The sequence below is a fragment of the Chinchilla lanigera genome, unplaced genomic scaffold (assembly GCF_000276665.1).
Source record: "Chinchilla lanigera isolate Chin_1 unplaced genomic scaffold, ChiLan1.0 scaffold00081, whole genome shotgun sequence".
Classification (NCBI taxonomy): Eukaryota; Metazoa; Chordata; class Mammalia; order Rodentia; family Chinchillidae; genus Chinchilla; species Chinchilla lanigera.
This window is the reverse complement of record NW_004955482.1, coordinates 1736304-1753272: the sequence shown is the minus strand read 5'-3', so window position 1 is coordinate 1753272 and position 16969 is coordinate 1736304. Positions and strand designations below refer to the sequence as shown.

Below are 16969 nucleotides of genomic sequence, written 5' to 3'. Positions count from 1 at the left end.
TACATAGAAGCTCAGGCTCCAAGTGCAAGTCCCCCAGGCCACGATGCCAAGGAGACGGAGAGCCCATACGTCCAGCTGCCCGGGCAGGAGCTTTGAGAAACCAGGGAGCTCCAAGAGGACAGAGAGTGGTGGCCGTCCAGAGCTCTGGTGGCCTCGTGGCCTCTGTGTGCAATGCAACTGGGACCATGCAGCCAGACCCACGTGGACAGTGGTGACGGCTGGGTCCGGATGGGACAAAGCCAAGGAGGAGACGCCTCCCCGAGACCCGGGACTCAGACATTCCCCAAGCGACAAAGAGGCCAGCAAATCCTCCACCTGTAACTTTAAACCCGAAGTGCTTCTGTACTTGACTAAGCAGCCTGAAAACCCTCCTGTGTGAAGGGGACTGAGAGAAAGCAGACGCAGACAGTGATGCTTCCCTCAAGGGCACGTCGTCTGCAGACCCCCAGTCACAGAGACGCCGGGCTCGTCCTCATGGGTACCTCTAGACACACAGCGGAAGTGGGTTTGAGACAATGTCACCCACTCCCCACCCCCGCACCACAGCCACAGTGCAAGGTGTTGCCTAGAGCAAGAATGTCAGTAAAGAAACAGGATCAAAGCCCAGAAAGAGAGGAGGACAGGACCCCAGGCCTGCAAGCCCACCCGGGGCAGCTGGCCAGGGTGTTCGGCTGCCCAGCTCACCCGGGTTTGCCTTTGCCTGGAGGGGCGATGCACAGGGACTGGCGCAGCTGACTCTATCCAGTGCTCAGCCACGTCCCGCCATGCAAGGGCTCTTAGAGGAGCTTTGCCATCCTGCCCGTCCTTGCAGTACTAATACGTGAAGTGCGTGAAGTCGTTCACACTGGTTCGTGGCATACTTTTTGTGAAGAGTGTGCTTTCACACTTTTGAAAATTAGACTCTGACACATTGAGATGTGATCAAAATATATGGTAATTGTTTATATCCTAAAGATTTATTTCAGTAAAAGACACAGCGTCACTAATCCCCCGCAAAAGACACCTGGCTTTGAACTCACTTATCCCGTCAGTCTTGCCTCTTTCCGGAGCAGTTCTGGAAGTCCTCTCATGAGTGTCTGCAGCTGTGCTGTCACGGCTGCTTTGGCGTCCTAGGTGCAGTCCAAACGCCCGAGGTCTGCGACCCTGGGGCAGAGCAGAAGTCACGGTGTGAGGCCTGGAGCGTGCGGGGGCTGAGCCACCGCCCCACTTCTACGCGCCTGCACACTTGGCACTCAGCAGCAGCACTCCCTGCACCTTTCACCACACCTGGAAAGACGCTCAGCGCATGGGGCTCCGGAGCTGCTTCAGAACGAGGCGAGACGACCCGACAAGCGTGTCCGAAGTGGGGGACAATTCTGAGGGAGGTTCCTGGCGATGCGTCTTTTATCGTCATTTTTTTTTTTATTTAAGTATTTATCGCATCTTTGGTCGGCCCGTGTGTGTCCCTGCCAGGGCCCTGCCCTAGCCCCCCACCTGGCACAACCCACTGGGTGGTTTTGGGGTGACTAAGCGAGTCAGCGGGCGAGTCGGCGTCCGCTCTCAGTGCCTGCTCGCTTTCCCTGCCCCAGGCAGAGACGAGGCAGCCAGCCCCGCCAGCACCATCATGAGCTTCTTACCTTGACTGTGATGAAAGGAAGAGCATCGGGGAGAGCTCAGGGCCTCGGGCCCGTCCTGCCTACCCTAGCCCGAAACACGTGGGGTTTCCTTAGTGTACCTGGCTCGCCTGCACCCCAAGTGCCCGTGCTGCTGCCTTTGCAGAGTGAGCAAAGTGACAGCCGCAGCCACAAGGACAAGCAGAGTCGAATCAAGAGAACGCTGCCCATCCGTCTGCAACGAGCTGGCTGCCCTCAGTGCCGGAGGACAGGCCGTGGGGCGGCAGGCGCGTGGGCCCCGGTGGAGTGGAAGGGGGCTGGGCCGAGGGGTGCGCGGTTCCCAGGCTGCCAGGAAGCTCAGGACCCCTGCGCCCCGCGCAGCTGCGCACCACAGAGCCTGCGGCCCACACAGGACCGTGCGCTCAGAGGTCTGTGAGGTGGGCGTGGCTCACGCTGCGGGTCCTCACCACGCGAAGACACCAACCCCAGACGGGCCACATGGCCCAGCACGGAAAGAAGGAAGTCTGGCTCCCGCTGCTGCACTGAGGATGAACCCCAGGGTCCTTCCTGAAAGGAGCCAGGCACAAAGAGACGCATGCCGTGTGTCTCCCCACCCCCATGACGGAGACCCGGAACGGGGGGCGGGACACGGGGCAGGGACACGGGGGCCCTTGCCTAACGGCCACAGGGTGCTCTGTGGTGGGGATGCCAGCCCCTGAGCCTGGCAGACACGATGAACCCACGGTGAGCCACTGAATGTCCCCCTAAAAGGCTCGCCATGGTGAATCTTATGCTACACTGATTTTGCCGCCATTAAGGATAAAATTTTTAAATTAAGGAAGAACACATGCTCTAAGGAATAAATTTCATCCAGTGCGGAAATAGGCTAGCTGCTTGTCACTTGCTGTCCACCCAGGTCTCCGTCCTCACAGCTCTGCGGCTCAGCATCCGCCTCCCTCCCCTGACTCAGTGCCTGGGGGGGGGGGCGCCGTCTGTCACACTCCCAGCCCCCTCTGCCACCTTCACAGCCACCGAAGACTTAAAAACAAACAGAGAAACAATCGCTGGTGACAGTTATGAAAATGAGTGCAGGCTGCAGTCGGGCCGCGGAGAAGGGAGTGGAGCCTTCTCTGATTTCACTGTCCAATTCATCATTTTTAACCGTAAAATGTGCCTTCAAGTTTTAACCTCACAAAGGAGCTCACGATGCAGCCCCATCTACAGCACGCCCAGCCTGTCACCGTCTCAAAACCCAATGAGGTCTGTGGGACGATGGGGTCCTGGGGTGCAAGCACAAGCCACTGGGAGATGTCTCTTCCCTTTTAATCCGGTGCTTTTCTGGAGAACGTGGTGCCCCAAGGTTGCCAGTTCGGCTTGTTCTGATGAGGCGTCCGTGGTTTCAAATACCATCTATATGCCAATGACTCAGACATTCCGATCCACAGCCAGAATTCTGCCACCGAGCTCCGGACCCCTGGATCTGGCTGCCTACTCGACAGCTCCCTGCGAATGTCTCTCAGTCAAGAGCAGAGAAGTGGGACAAGTGTGCCAGCTCCTTCCTTCTCAACCTCGGGGCCCTTTACACAATCGCCCCTGCTGTCGCCTCTCCGGGATGCTCGGGTCCTCCTTGAAACCACTCCATGCAGCCATAGGAGCTTTCTATCTCTTAATGGTGACAGGATCGTGTCTCGGCTTTGTTGGGAAGCCTCTCGAGCTGCTTAGCTCCCAAAGCTCCCAAAGGAGAAATCCAGAAGATGTCCCCAGGACCTTGGTGACCGTCACACGCCTCTCCTCAGCCCTCTCCACCATCTGCCATATTGAAGATGTTTTTAGGATCTGTCTTGCTTTGTGATTGATCAACGACACCAACTTCCTTTTCACCTCAAACCTTGAGCATCTCCCATTCCTCCCCTAACCACAAGGTTCTGTTCTCCCTTCACTTTGCCTACTTCCTGTTTTTCCCTGAAGACTTGGCATCGACAGACTTTGTCCTGGTCCCTTCCTCAGGACTGCAGTACGTCCCACGGCTGGACGAGCAATGTAGCCAGCTCCTTCATAAAGCCGAAATTAACTACTAATGCAATGTTTCAACTTGGTGTCTGTTTTCAACATTAGAATAATCATCTCGAGAAGCCACACTGCTTCCTACGCTGCTGCGTACCCGACGGCCCCAGGGTCTGGCGTAGACGTCCCTGATGTCCCACCATCCCGCTGGGCAGCGGCGCAGACAGAACCACGTCCCAGGTAGCGCCAACTCCTCTAGCAACAGATACGAAACTCGTTCATTTGGCAGCCCTTGTACTTGTTTAAAAAATCCTTCCAACCTGAAGATTTTCTACAGGGGTCCAAGATGAGAATCACTGGGACATCTGTGCCTGGGGAAATTCTACTCGTAATATTATTTTGCATGGTGTTTCTGGAACATCAGAGCAATACTGTGCAGCCTCCTCGATGCCCACCCACGGGGGACCCAACAATGCACAGGAGCTGCAAATCGGCATCTGCAGGTGCAGGAGAGCTACATCTCGGCTCTGCAGCACTCTACAGTTCCTGCCCTCTGAGCTGCAGGACCACAGCAGGACTCTGCATGGACACACCTTGTCCGGGGCTGCTGTGGAAGTGCAATTCCAACATCCGGGTCCACACCGCACAGGGCAGGTCCGGAGGAAGCACACATTCCCACCCGGCCCACAGGTCTCTACTAGTGAGCCCTGGAGGAAGCAAATGCCTCATAAGCAGTGAAGAAACAACCCATGCACCCCAGGGTGAGGATCCGCTGTCACCTCTGCCTCTTTGCGAGACGTGTGCATTCTGAGTTCACGCTGCAGAAGGAGAGAACGGCACTCAGGATGGACCCGGTCCAGGGCATGCTGGGAAGCACAGGTGTAAGGGACACCAGCTGGCCTCCCCAGGGTGAGGCTGTCCTCACACATCAGTCTCCTGCCCTGCTGACACACGGGGTGCACAGCCTGGGCTTCTGCAGATGTCCCAGCCGCTGCCACCAGCCCCAGCTGCACCTGGGCTGAGCCCTGGCTGGACCAGCTCCAGAAGTGACAGACGGCTCTACCATCCCTGCTGAACTCAGTCACAGTGCTGTAACTGAGGGGCTGACCGCTTGCCTGGCCTACCCTGGGAGCCAGGGACAGCTTCACAGGGCCACAAGTCCCTGCCCAGCGGCCCCATGGGCGCTCTGTGTTTCAGTGGTCGGGAGGAGGGCTGGTGTGCAGTCCCGGCCATGCTCGCTGGACTGCTCACCCTCCCCACTCTTCTCTTGGACAGCATTTTCCAGCAACCCCCAAGCACCTACTTCCTCACCTGGCGACTTCCAGCAACCTCTGCTTGAGGCTGGGTAGGTTCCTGGAGCCCCCTCCCTTCCTCACCCTGGAAATTCACCTGCAAGGCCTCAGCGACCTCATTAGGCACCAGATGCCGACTCTCCTGCCCAGCTGCTAGGTTCTGGTCTAGAACATCCCTGGTGCGCAGGGGTTGGCAGAGCTCTCAGAAGGTGGCAGAATCACAGGCACGAATCTCGTGGGGATTAATGAGTTCACGGCTGAAGAGCTGAGATGAGCTCACAGCTGATGAGTTCCCAGCTGAATAAACAGAGGGACCTGGGTAGAGGAAATGGGCTGCTGGGGCATACGCTGGGAGGGAACACCCTGTCCCCTGCCTGGTCCTCTCTCTCTGGCTTCCCATGTTCTCTGCTTCCTGGCCACCGTGCCAGAGCAGCTTTGTTCCGCCAGGCCTTCTGCCACGATGTTCCTGCTTTGGGGCAGGCAACCATGGACTGAAACCCTGAACCCTCTGAAACCGCGAGCCAAGGTAAACCGTTTATCCTTCAAGCTGTGTGTCAGGGGTTTGTCACAGTAGTGAAAAACAGGCCGAAACACCAGCCCCGGCCATGCGAAAGTGGTCATTCCCACAGAAAACTGCGAGATCATTCTGCTTCCCACGTGGGGTGACCAGACCCTGCCCTTTGAGCTGTCGGGCCAGGTTCCAGGGGTGACTTTGCTGCTGTCGCCAGGTTTTTCGATGCGAACCTGTCCAGGAATTTCTTCCCGGAAGTCTGTACTGCACGATTTTCAGAAACACACAGAATTACAGAGACCTCGGCATTACAGTGCAGGCTGTGACAACCGTGTGTTACTTTCTTTCCTTTGCTTCCAAAGAGTAATAAGCGCACGGCAGGAAGGCAAGCTGAAAAGCCGAGGGGCCTCTGTCCCCCCCCAGACTCGCACTCCAAGGTTGAATCACACAGGATGGAGGCTCAGGGGAGCTGGAGCAGCAAGGCCAGGTCCACAGCCAGGGCCACGGCTGAAGGGGCTCCCCAAACCCCAGCTCTCCTCCATCACAGCCTCATTATGGGGAGGAATGGCTTGGATACTCCGGCTACACATGGGTTCTGAGAAACCAGGGTCATGTCTCGAGGGGCAAGAACGCTAATGTGTGCGTGTGTGAGTGTGCGTGTGAGTGTGCATGTGAGTATGTGAAGGCGGTGGACCCTACCCAGTGGCTCCTTACCCTCAGCACCCTCTTGTCCATGTGGAGAGGAAACCAGCCCTGCCAGCACCAGCGAAAGCTGCCCAGCCCAGGGTGGAAGCGTGTTCTGACCCCATCTTGGTCCCGCTCGCGCTGCCCAGCCCGGGGTTGGCCTCAGAATGGCCAGACAACCTGTGCATCGGTGGCAAAGCTGGAGGGTTCTGGGGTCCCACATCTGCTGAGTCTGGAGGCTTTACCGCTCTCACAGCTGTGCGTGAGTGACAGCTTCGCAGCCCCAGGACCACACATCCGGTCCTGTCCAGGGTGCCCATGGCTGACCCCTTCTGAGCCCTGGGGGGGCCCAGCCTGTCCTGAGCGCCCCACAACACCACCTAGATTCTGGTGGCCCTGTGTCTATGCCAGCTTTCATGAGATCGACTATTTTAGCTTCTGTAGGAGAGACCTTGCAGTATTTTTGTTTCTCTGCCTACCAACTTCACGTAACACAATCTACACTGCCTTGGTGACAGGATTTCATTATTCTTCAGGACTGAGTGATGTTCCACTGTTCTATTCACCACGGTTTCTGTATGCAGTCTTCTGCCAATGGACACCTAGCTCACTGCTCACCAGGGAAGTGCAGATCAGGATCACTGTGAGATGATCACCTCACTCCACCCAGTATAGCTGCGATCAAAGAGACAGCAGGGCTGGGACATGACTAAGAGGCACAGGGCCTGCCTGGCAAGCTCGAGGTTGTGAGTTCAATTTCCCACACCAAAAACCAAAAAAACTAATTGATAAGAAGACAGAAGATAACAAATGCCTTCGATGACTAGGAGGAAAGGGAACCCTCCTGCTGCTGGTGGGAAAGTAACGAGTTCAGCACCATGGAAATAACACCCAGGTCCTCAACAAACTCGAAATGGAAGTGCAGGAGACCCAGCGACGCCTACACACAAGGGAGGGGCTGGTCCCAGGGGACACTGTGGCCCTTGGGTATCATGTTTCGTACTCCTTCTGATGCCCAGGATTCACATGACGCAGCGTCTGGGCACACGTGAGGCAGGCTGTGCCCTGTGGGTGATGGGGAGGCAGAACACACGCCATACATGTCAGTATCTCAGCCACTTCCAGGGCACCGCGCAGCCTGCCCGGTGCACTCACGGTGCTGTGCACCACGGGGCCCCGCATCTTCCCATACTGAACCCCTTTCTTTACCTACTGACAGCCCAGGCACTGGCCCCTGGCCCCATACTCTACTTCCAACTCCAGCAATCTGACAGCCTCAGGAACGCCCCATAGGTGCAATCACGCAATATGTACCTTTCTGTGATTAGCTTCTCTCATTTAGCACGAAGTCTCAGGGTCCATCCCTGCTGTACCATGGCAGAGTCTCCTTTCTGGGGCTGCAAAGTATTCCATCATGTGGGTGGACACACTGGCTCATGCTCACTCTATCCGTACATACAGGGCTGGGCCCTGCTTTCGGCTGTGGTGAACTGCACTGCTATAAATCCCGGTGCACAAACATCTCTTTGAGAAACCATTTTCAATGTTTTCTGACATAACCTGGGAAGAGGAATGGCTGGATCCTACAGTAATTCTATTTTTAATGGTTTGAGATGCCCCCACACAGTCCTCCACATTAGCCGTACCATTCCACATTCCCACCGGCAGCACACAGGGCCCCTTCTCTGAGCCTCCTCCTGAGTCTCGGCTCCTGCAGTTAGCGTGGGGTGTGGGACTGCGGAGTCCCCACCCTCAGGCTCCAGGAGCTCTGACGGCGTCTGAGACCCACACTGCTGGAGAAGAGGATCCGGGAGGGCGCTGGATCCTAGAGCACTTCTGGGTCTGCTCTGTCGGGTACTCAGGGATGCAAGCGGAGATCTCCTTCCAGGTCTTCCACTAGGGGAGGGGAGCAGGAAGAGAGGCGAGAGCTGTCTACCATCGTCACCAGCTGGACGCATGCGCAGAGCCTGCGTAGACCGGCCTGAAGTGACATTGGAGGAGGCTCTAAAAGGCGGCAGGCACCCGGCTGCTGGCCCCTGTCTTCTGTCTGCGGGGGTTCGTTCAGCGTGCAGGGCGTATGTTGTCTTTCCTGTTCTTCAGGGCACTTTAGAGCACTTCTCCCTCACTTCTTTTCTTCCTCTTCTACCATTACCATTCATAAGTGCGCCTCTACATTCTTCGTTTGTCCCACCCGATTCTTTGAGCAGCGTAAGAGGAGCCCGGAAAGGACCCCTGGTCACTATGACGCCCAGACACTGCAGGACTCCAGGCTCACCTCACAGGTGAAGACTGCACCTTGGCCACGGCCTGCGGTCAGCTGTGCCAAGGCCTGGTGGCCTCTCCACCTGTTCGTGCCCCTCGCCGGGCACAGAGACCCTCCGAGTCTGACGAGGCACTGGGGCGGACTCTGGGGCACCAGAGACATCGCCTTCTGTTTGATTAAACAGGGCTCACATCGCCCTGTGACCAGAAAGGTGCAGGACGCTAAGGCCTCTGAGGACAAAGCCACCTCCTGTCCCCAGCCTGGGCTCCTTCGGCCCCAGGGCAGCAGGGCAGCCCCGATAGTCACCGTGTCTGTGTTAGCTGCTAACGTGGCACTGCAGGTCCCACGCACAGCGTGTGCCTCCAGCTGGGGTCCCAGAGGTGACACAAGACAGTAGCACTGGTCTACGGGCAGGGGAGTTTTGAGTTTGTGGCTCTGTACCGTTTCCTGGTCTGTAAAGTATGCCTTGTTGCGTAATTTCCAGTGACGATGCGAAGAGACGCCTCCTGTACAAACCTCACCCTGAGCTCAGTGTGTGGGGCTACAGTGTAAACCTGGACGTCAGAATTAGCAGCCTGACACGCAGCCGTGCTCCTTGGTCACACTCAGGCTGGCCAGCTGGGAACGTTAGCCACCCGTGGGTTTCAGGAGAATCTTCAGTGTTCACATATGCCGAGGACACTGAGTCCCTCGCCGTGAAGAGAGCTCAAGAACAAGAAGAAAAAGTCATCTTCCCAATCCTGGTCCTGGGCCCCAGCCACAGCCACCGCTGCCGGACAATCCAGCGACAACTGCAAGCTACTACGGGTTCCATACTGAATGCTGATGGTCAGGATTAGGGAAAAGAAAATCTATCAGTCACGTTCATCTACACAGCTATGTCAGAGTATAGCAGAACTGCTCGGAATTTGCAAATAGTGACTCACCAGTTTGCACAAATCTACGAGATCAGCACTGCTCTCCTTACAGTACAGGCAAGGAAACCGAGGCACATAAAGCTTAAGGAGCCCAGGCAGGCTATATAACCACGATAGTCTGACTGTGACAAGGCAGAGAGAGGGCAGTGTCCCCACCAGCAACAACCAAGGGGACAGTGTATCTGACGTGTGCCTTTTATAATCACAAAGGGGACCACAGAGCGACCCCCAACGTGGCTTCCGTTCCCTCAGTGAACTGTACAACCGTTTCCCTGTGACAACCTACCACCTCCCTCATTTATAAAGTGTACAATACCGCCAAATCCCACAGCAGCAGAATTTTGGAGTAATTTCACACATATAGTTTACACTGCTTAGGATATGCATCGGAAATTCAGTTGCTATAATTTGAGGTTTTGTACAGCAGGAAAGCACAGCACTCGGAAGTGTTGCAGTTTAGTGAACTGGAATCCATCTATCGTGAGGATCTCGGGCCTTTTAACTTGGAAGGAGAGTCGGTGGACGGTAGAGGAGGCCAAGCTATGGCTGAAGAAATCAGTGCATCTCCACTGTCACCGTCTGTGTCTCCTGGTAGAAGAAGCTCCCCCACCCGCATCTGCAGGCTCCCAGGAGGCATAAATGCGGAGATCCCTGTCTCACGCAGGGCCCAGCCCAGGGTCACTGTGTGTGCTTGCTCTCACTTCCCTGATAACGGGTCCAGCCCTTTCCCGAGCAGTCTGGGGCTCAGAGAGCCAGAGCCAGCAGCAAGGAGACTCGGAAGGTCGCAAGGCACGGAAACTCCCTGCGCCCAGGTCGGGAGGCCGGAAGCTGTGCTGTGCGCTCCTCCCTTCACCATTCCTTCTCCTCAGCCTCTTTGAGCCGAGGCACAGACACAGGCACTGACGGGCACAGATTTACTGCCGACCCTCCAGGCAGAGGAAGCCTGCAGACAGACCCTTTTCATCACCGAGGGGCAGAGAAGCCAGCGCGGAGCTTGCTGGACACTTGCTACTTGTCTGTGCTCCGGCCCTGGGGCACCCATGGGTCTCAGGGGCACCAGTGCCTTGGAGCCGCACAAGCAGATTCCTGGGGGCTTCATCCTCGTGAAGGGACAGAATGCAAAGGCAGAGTCAGTGCTTTACCTGGTTTGCAGCAGTGAAGCCAGCTATTCACTGCGTGGTGCAACAAGTCCCCACAAGGGGCGAGGGACCACGCTGGGGTGGGGGACAGACAGTGACCAGCACCCAGGTAACTCGGGGGGTGCTGTAAGGGGAGCAGGAGCTGAAGGTGGGGCACAGTGCAGTGTCACAGCCACAAGACCCTACAGGACAGGCATGGTGGAAGCTAGTGGAGACCTGGATGCAGCAGAAGGTTCTAGGCAGGACACAGCTGATGTGAAGGTCCAGAGCCGGGCAAAGCTGACTGCTCCCCACACTGGGGTATTTCTGCATGGTGCCTGTTAGCCTAACACTTTGGGAGTCTGAGGCAGGAGCATACCAAGTTCAAGCCCATCCTGGGTGGCTTAGTGACTCAGCAAGATCCTCAATAAAAAGAGCTGGGAGTGTGGCTTGGTGGAAATGCCCTCTGGATATTCAAGGCAGAATTATCTAGACTCAGCAAGCTCAGAAATAGCCTCAATGTCTGTGCTTGCAATGGTCAAAAAGTAACCACTCATCATGGACCAAGTATTTCTGCACGGAGTGTGGGCCGCGTGGGCCTGCTGGGCTACAGCCAGAGCCTGTGTGAGGAACGTGGTGCCTCCTGCCCAGTCCCCCACCCTGCCAGCCTCTGCCACCCGGGCATATTGCTTCCCAACTTCAGCTTCTGAGCTGTGAAATGAGGAAAACAAGATGTACAGCAGCCAGGTCGCTGAGCACATCTGCTGGGCACTGCTGGGCACACAGTCCACACTCAGTGACTGACTGCCATTGTCATGCCACCGGGACCAGGACACAGGTTCCTCACCCACACAAACGGGGTCACAGCGGCACGTGCGTGGAAGGACTGACAAGGGCTTGAGAATTTGGTAAACTGAGGCAGAGAACCGTGCAGGACACTGAGGAAGCACTGGATAAATGGGAGCCACTCGCGTTAGAGCCACAGACTCACAGCCACAGTCCTTCCCTCAAGATTTCCCTGAGAAGACCCTCGGGACAAACGCTTGGCCTGAACTCGGGGGGAGGCGAAGTGATCAAAGAGGAATGGCGTCCTTGTTAGCTGCTGCACGGTCAAAGGTGCTGCCCTCTTCTGATGCTCACCTTCTGTCTAACCCCGCCCTCGTCCCCTCCACCCCCCTACACCAGGACCACGGAGAACAGTGACACCAGGGTCCAGCACTCGGCCAGAGGCCCCTGCAGCCACACGGAGCAGGCGTGACCTTGCTTGGCGTCCTGCCGGGTGACCCCGCCCTGATGCTCGAGGCCAGGAGCGGGAAGCCCTGGCCATGTGGGGGAGAGAGCGTGGCTGGCTGCTGGGCAGTGTCCGTGGGAATGCAGCTCTGCTTCCGGCATGAGGCCGAGCAAGGAAGGAGCATGTGGCGTGTAACCAAAGAGCGGGATGGAAGACATGTCTTCTTGGTACCCCTGGCTATCTCTATCCAAATAGCCGCCTGTAGTCTATCTACAGTAAATTCTCCATATCTGTCGTCTACATCTAAACACCCGTTCGTGGTCTGTAGAACATCTTGTCAGCACTTGTTAGCAGTATGTTCTTTATACCCGTCACCTCTCTAGTACGTTTTATCGCCCATCAGTGAGCACTCTACCTGTCAATCATCTAGTCTCTCTTATCTGTTTATACGGTTTCAGCCAGAACCCGGCCCACCTGCTTCCACATCCAGCAGCTGATCTCAGCCCTGTGCGACCCTGACTGAGGAGGGAAGCCCAGGGTGCCGCAGCCCTGGGAGGAAACCCCAATCAGCAGCTGATGTGCCCTCAAAAGGAGCTGCCTCGGCATGAGCCATGCGGATCATGGATCAAAGAACTCTATGCTGCTGCAGAGGCTGTGTTCAGCCCCTTTGCCCCGGGCTGCTGCCTGGGGATGTCACACATGCCACCCTGAGGCCCTCCCAACAGCACTGTCCTCCACGCATCAGCTATCAGCTGTCCCCCGCCGTCCGCAGCCTCCCAACATGTCTGTCGGCTCTCTCTCAAGGACGAGGAATAGGCTACAGCAGCCCCCACCCTCAGGACACTTCTGGGACCCCCAGGGGATGGCACCGAGCCCCTTACACTAAGTCTTGTTGTAGGGTCAGCATCCACCGGTCCTCTCACGTCTCCCACAAGAGGCTGCCTGTGCATCACTGCAGTTGCCCCTGGGGACGTTAGTAAGGAAAGCGCCGCAGCACCACCAGAGGTGACCTGACAACCACAAGAGCTGCTAACGGGTGGGTAGCCTATACAGCAGGGACACACTGGATGGTGACAGCCCAGGCAGGACAGAGCCAGATAGCACAAGATTTCATCCTGCTGCACAGAGCAGCATGCAATTGAAATCACCTGAACGGGTTCTTTCTGGAATGTTCCATAGCTCATCTCCAGACCTTGGCTGAAATGCAATAAAGCAGGGAGCTGAAATGGCATAAAGCAAACGGGGGGGTAGGAGGGGGGACCACGGAGCAGTGAGGAGCTGGAGCGTGGACCCCTCGTCCCTGTGCAACCACAGTTAGCCCAGACCAGCCTGGCTGCCTGGCTGCTCTTAGCTGTTTTGGGAAAATTGCTTAATCCATTTCTCGGAGCAGCAGCATCCTCGGTGATAAACATATTTAAATTGGATACTTGAGGAGCAAAAACCGCGTTCCTTCATCGGGTATGCACGTTCTTGCTTCTCCACGGGGGAAGCGGTGAGGATGGCCTGTCGGGTCTGCAGCTACATATTTCAGATAATAGGCTGCAAATAAATGCCCTTCCTCCCAAGAAGGAAACAAAGACATCACTTTATCAGGATGCCTGTGCCTTCCCCGGCTGCCTATACTCGATGTCCACAGCCCTGAGCAGGAAAACAGATCCGTAGCTTGGACTGGTGGCCTCTCCGCAGCCAGGGAGGGACGGGCCTGACCAGGCGTCTGTGTGCGTCCACAAAGGGCCATCAAGCAGCACACCAAGAACTCCCGGCAGCGTCACCCTGGGAAGCACGGAACAGCGGTGGGTCTGAGAACACCCGCATAAGTCCTGCCCACCTGCCCGGGGCGCAGCCTGCAGCTCAGAGATGGTCATTTCACCCAACGGTCAGCCAACTCCAGGTGGGGGAAACACAGCACCTCTGCGAGCTCAACTCAGCCTGCAAATTCCCACTTCCCGCTCTGTGACTCGGTTGCCGAGGGCCCCCCCAAGCGTCAAAGAACAAACCTCACACACAAATAAATTTAAATGTGAGTTCATACACACAAAAAAACAGAAGGAAAATGATGGGTCCAGGAGCATTCTATGATACTCATGATTTTCAACAGTGTAAGGGAAAAAGGAATCAGTACAAAACACAAACCAGCAAAAACCTTCTCTCCTCTCCTCCTGTTATCCCCCAAAAAATGATTCCTAGAAGCTGCCTTCTCTGAATTTGAGGAGGTTCTCCTAACTGCCGCTCAGACCAGGTCGCCCTCCCGCAAGGGTGGCCCAGAAGCTGGCGCGCGGATGCCTGGGGGGCCGGAGCCCGTCTGTGCAGGCTCTCCTCTGCATGGCTCTGGGGCAGAGCTCACTGTGCAGTGCTCACTTCCAGCTGTTCACGGCCCCTGCGGACTCCGCGGAACTCACCACTGCCCTGCCGAGCACAGTGAAGCAGCTCCGTCCCCCCGCTGGGTACCAGGGCCCTGCGAGCCCAGGAAGCCGCGGTCTGCATTTCTAAGTTGCTACTGCACTGGGGGCTAAGAGACTGCAGGCTTTTGTACCAAGCAAGCGGACGGAACCTGTGGCTCTAAAGAGGAACCGCGTGAACTCTGACCCGGATGTGGTTGTGTTTTTTTTATCTGGGTAGGACAGGCAGTTGCTAGAATTCTAAGCTGGTGGAGCTTACGCTTTGCCTGTTGTTTTGTCTTTTGCTCTGGGAGGAGGCGTTCTTGTGGGAGTGCGGGTTCTTGTCTGTCGCCTACGTCCAGATGTTTCTGTTCTGGCTGCACAGCTGCACTCTGGCCTCGCGTATTAAAGGACCCTGATAAAGGGTATGCGAGCAAAGAGGAAGGCGCTTTGAGAAGATAAGCTTACCCCTCCCTCATGGAAATTTCCTCCCGTACCGCACATCCCAGGGTGGGAACTGAGCCTCGTGACTGGGAGGGGCCTTTTCCATCAGTGTCCTTAATCCTTGTGCAACACAGTGGCTGCAGCAGCTCCAGACATCACCTCCCAAATCCGTCCAGCAGGAGGACAAAACACCAAAGAAAAATACTTTCTAAGAACAATTCTGGAGAGTCTCACCTGACACACCCACTTTCGAATCCAAGACTACTGCCAGCTCCAGGGAATGGCAGGAGACACAGTGTATGTCCCGGTGGCTCCATGCTCTGCTTAAATGGGGCCCCTGCTTCAAGGTGGAAGAGAAAAAGGCAGAGGAACCAGAGGGCTCTGCCTAGGAAACCCCACCCATGTCAGTCACAGTCCCTGGGTGTGGGGTCCCCAGTGTGACTTCATAGCTCTGACCCCCGAGACAGTGAGCGTGTTAACCTGCAGCGGGTGGGGGATTCACAAGCCCTGGAGGGAGCTGCCCGGGGCACAGGCGGTTCAGGGCGGGAGAGGCCTCCTGCCCGGGTCCCACTCTTGGCAGAGAGGCCTGGAACTGCAGTGTGTGCGTGTGTGCGTGTGTGCGTGCGTGTGTGCGTGCGTGCGTGTGTGCGCGTGGTGTTTGTTTCCAAAGCACTGGGGATGGAACCCAGGGCCTCGCAGGCGCTAGGCGACCGCTCACAGGGAGCGGAGCCCAGTGCCGGGCTGCATGTCTCCTGTGGCTCTCAGGGTCTCTGTCCCGGTCTAAAGGCTTTGTGTGGGAATCAGGCGTTCCTCATCTGTAACAGCTGGGGGCTTCTCCCAGGACCCACCGGCCTGCCTCTCTCCCAGGGGAGAAGATTAGCCACCCTGAGCTCTGCAGCCTGGCACATCCTCAGCAGAGGACCGGGCAGGCGCCTGGCAGGCCGCGTCTCCGTGGCAACGCGCTCACACCCGGGGCCCAGTGGGATCCAGCTACCTGCCTGGCCCTGCAGGTGTTGCACTTTCCGGCCGGGGGTTTGTGAGGTGACACAGGTGGCTGTGCTGCAGAAAGGATCATCACAGCTGCCTCCCAGGCCACGGCGAGCGCTCCTGAGCGCACGGATAAAGAACAGGAAGGGCGGCGGGACCGTAGTGCAGCCGCTGGCCGCATCATTACACCGGAAACGGGGGTCAGGCCTCCATCTCCTGTGGAGGGAGGTGGGCGACGGTGATCCTCAGGTGGCTGCAGGGACGGCCCTCACTGGCAACGTCCCCGGGAGCCACCCTGCCCTGGGGCCTGGGACCACCTGGTCACCCCTGGAAGGTGAAGCCGGCCGGGGCTCTGGGGGCCCCACGCGCATGTTGGGGTGTAAAGTGGACAGCGAAGCGTTGCTGAGTCGGAATCTGTGCTGCGAATGCAGCTTAAAATCTGAGTCCCGGGGGCCAGATTTGACCTCAGTCTGTCAGCGACCACGCACGCCTCAGCCGCGGAGGGACTGAAGCCACATTTCTTTTCCTTGGCTGTCCTGCCTGCCGCCCAGCCCTGGCCACTGTCCTCAGGGTCTCACACCCCTGAAGCAGCCCCCAACAGGCTGCAGTCATTCGGAAGACTCTCAGCTTTGAGTGTCCTAGGGACCAAACTGAGGGACTCCAGCACCTTTCAGAGCTCTGTGTCGCATCCAGTAAATGCAGACAATGTTTGTCAGTTTAAAAACATTTAAAAAGTGATCCAAAAATAGAATGGCTTATACAAAATACTCTCATACAGGCAGTCCTGGCCAGTCTGGCAACCCCAAAATTCACAGTGTGTGGTTTCTATCTCTGGATCCAAACTGGCTGCTTCAGTTCCCACCATCACATCTACATCCCAGTCAACAGACAGCAGAACTCCAGGGAGGGCATGTTTGGTCTTTTTAAAGAAAAGGCCTAAGACTTACATAAATCACCTCTCCCTTCAGCTCAGTGATACGGCCTCACTGAGACCCCAAAGGCCAGGGTCCAGGTGCCCAGGTGCAACACGGGAGTTCTCTCATTTAAGACAATGCTTGTGGGCTGTCTGCACAAAACCTGCACGGAGCGCAGAGACAGCTCCTGGGGAGGTGAGCGGCCAGCGTGCAGGAGGCTGGTGCATTCCCCAGTCCAGATGTGGAGCAATCTCGCGTGGGTCAAAGCTCCTAAGAAAGACCAGCACGGCCACAGCTTCAGGGCAGCTTCCTGGGACCTGCGGCTTCACTTTTCTGGGCCTCCAGTCTGTGCTTGCGGAAATGCAGGCGTTGAGCAGAACCGTTCCGAGCAGCTCTGACTTCCTCCGGGTGGGAGAAGGGCTGTGGGGCCCAGGGGCAGACACCAGGGGTACAGCACACCAGGAGAGCAGTGTACGCCGTGGTGGCGGGGCAGGATGGGGCCTCCCCACACTTGTAGCCGGGCACAGCACACAGCAGAGGCAGAGGCCAGGGCCTGGACAGGAAGTCACGGGGGAGTCCGCTCGCTCTACAGGGTGGCGGCTCCCTCCAGGGCCTCAGTGGGGACTTAATGTCA

General features: G+C 56.9%; 1 protein-coding gene across 3 annotated transcripts in view; it reads right to left on the bottom strand.

Annotated features, from left to right (window-relative positions):
- Tmem132d (transmembrane protein 132D) overlaps positions 1-16969 on the bottom strand; it is a 493036-nt gene that overhangs the window by 412030 nt on the left and 64037 nt on the right. The window contains exon 1 of one of the 3 annotated variants that reach the window (XM_013503750.1): positions 14669-14805. The exons of the other annotated variants lie outside the window; for them this stretch is intronic. The gene's annotated coding sequence lies outside the window, so the exon portion shown is untranslated. Of the gene's footprint in view, positions 1-14668; positions 14806-16969 lie in introns of those variants that run through there. 3 annotated transcript variants of the gene reach the window in all.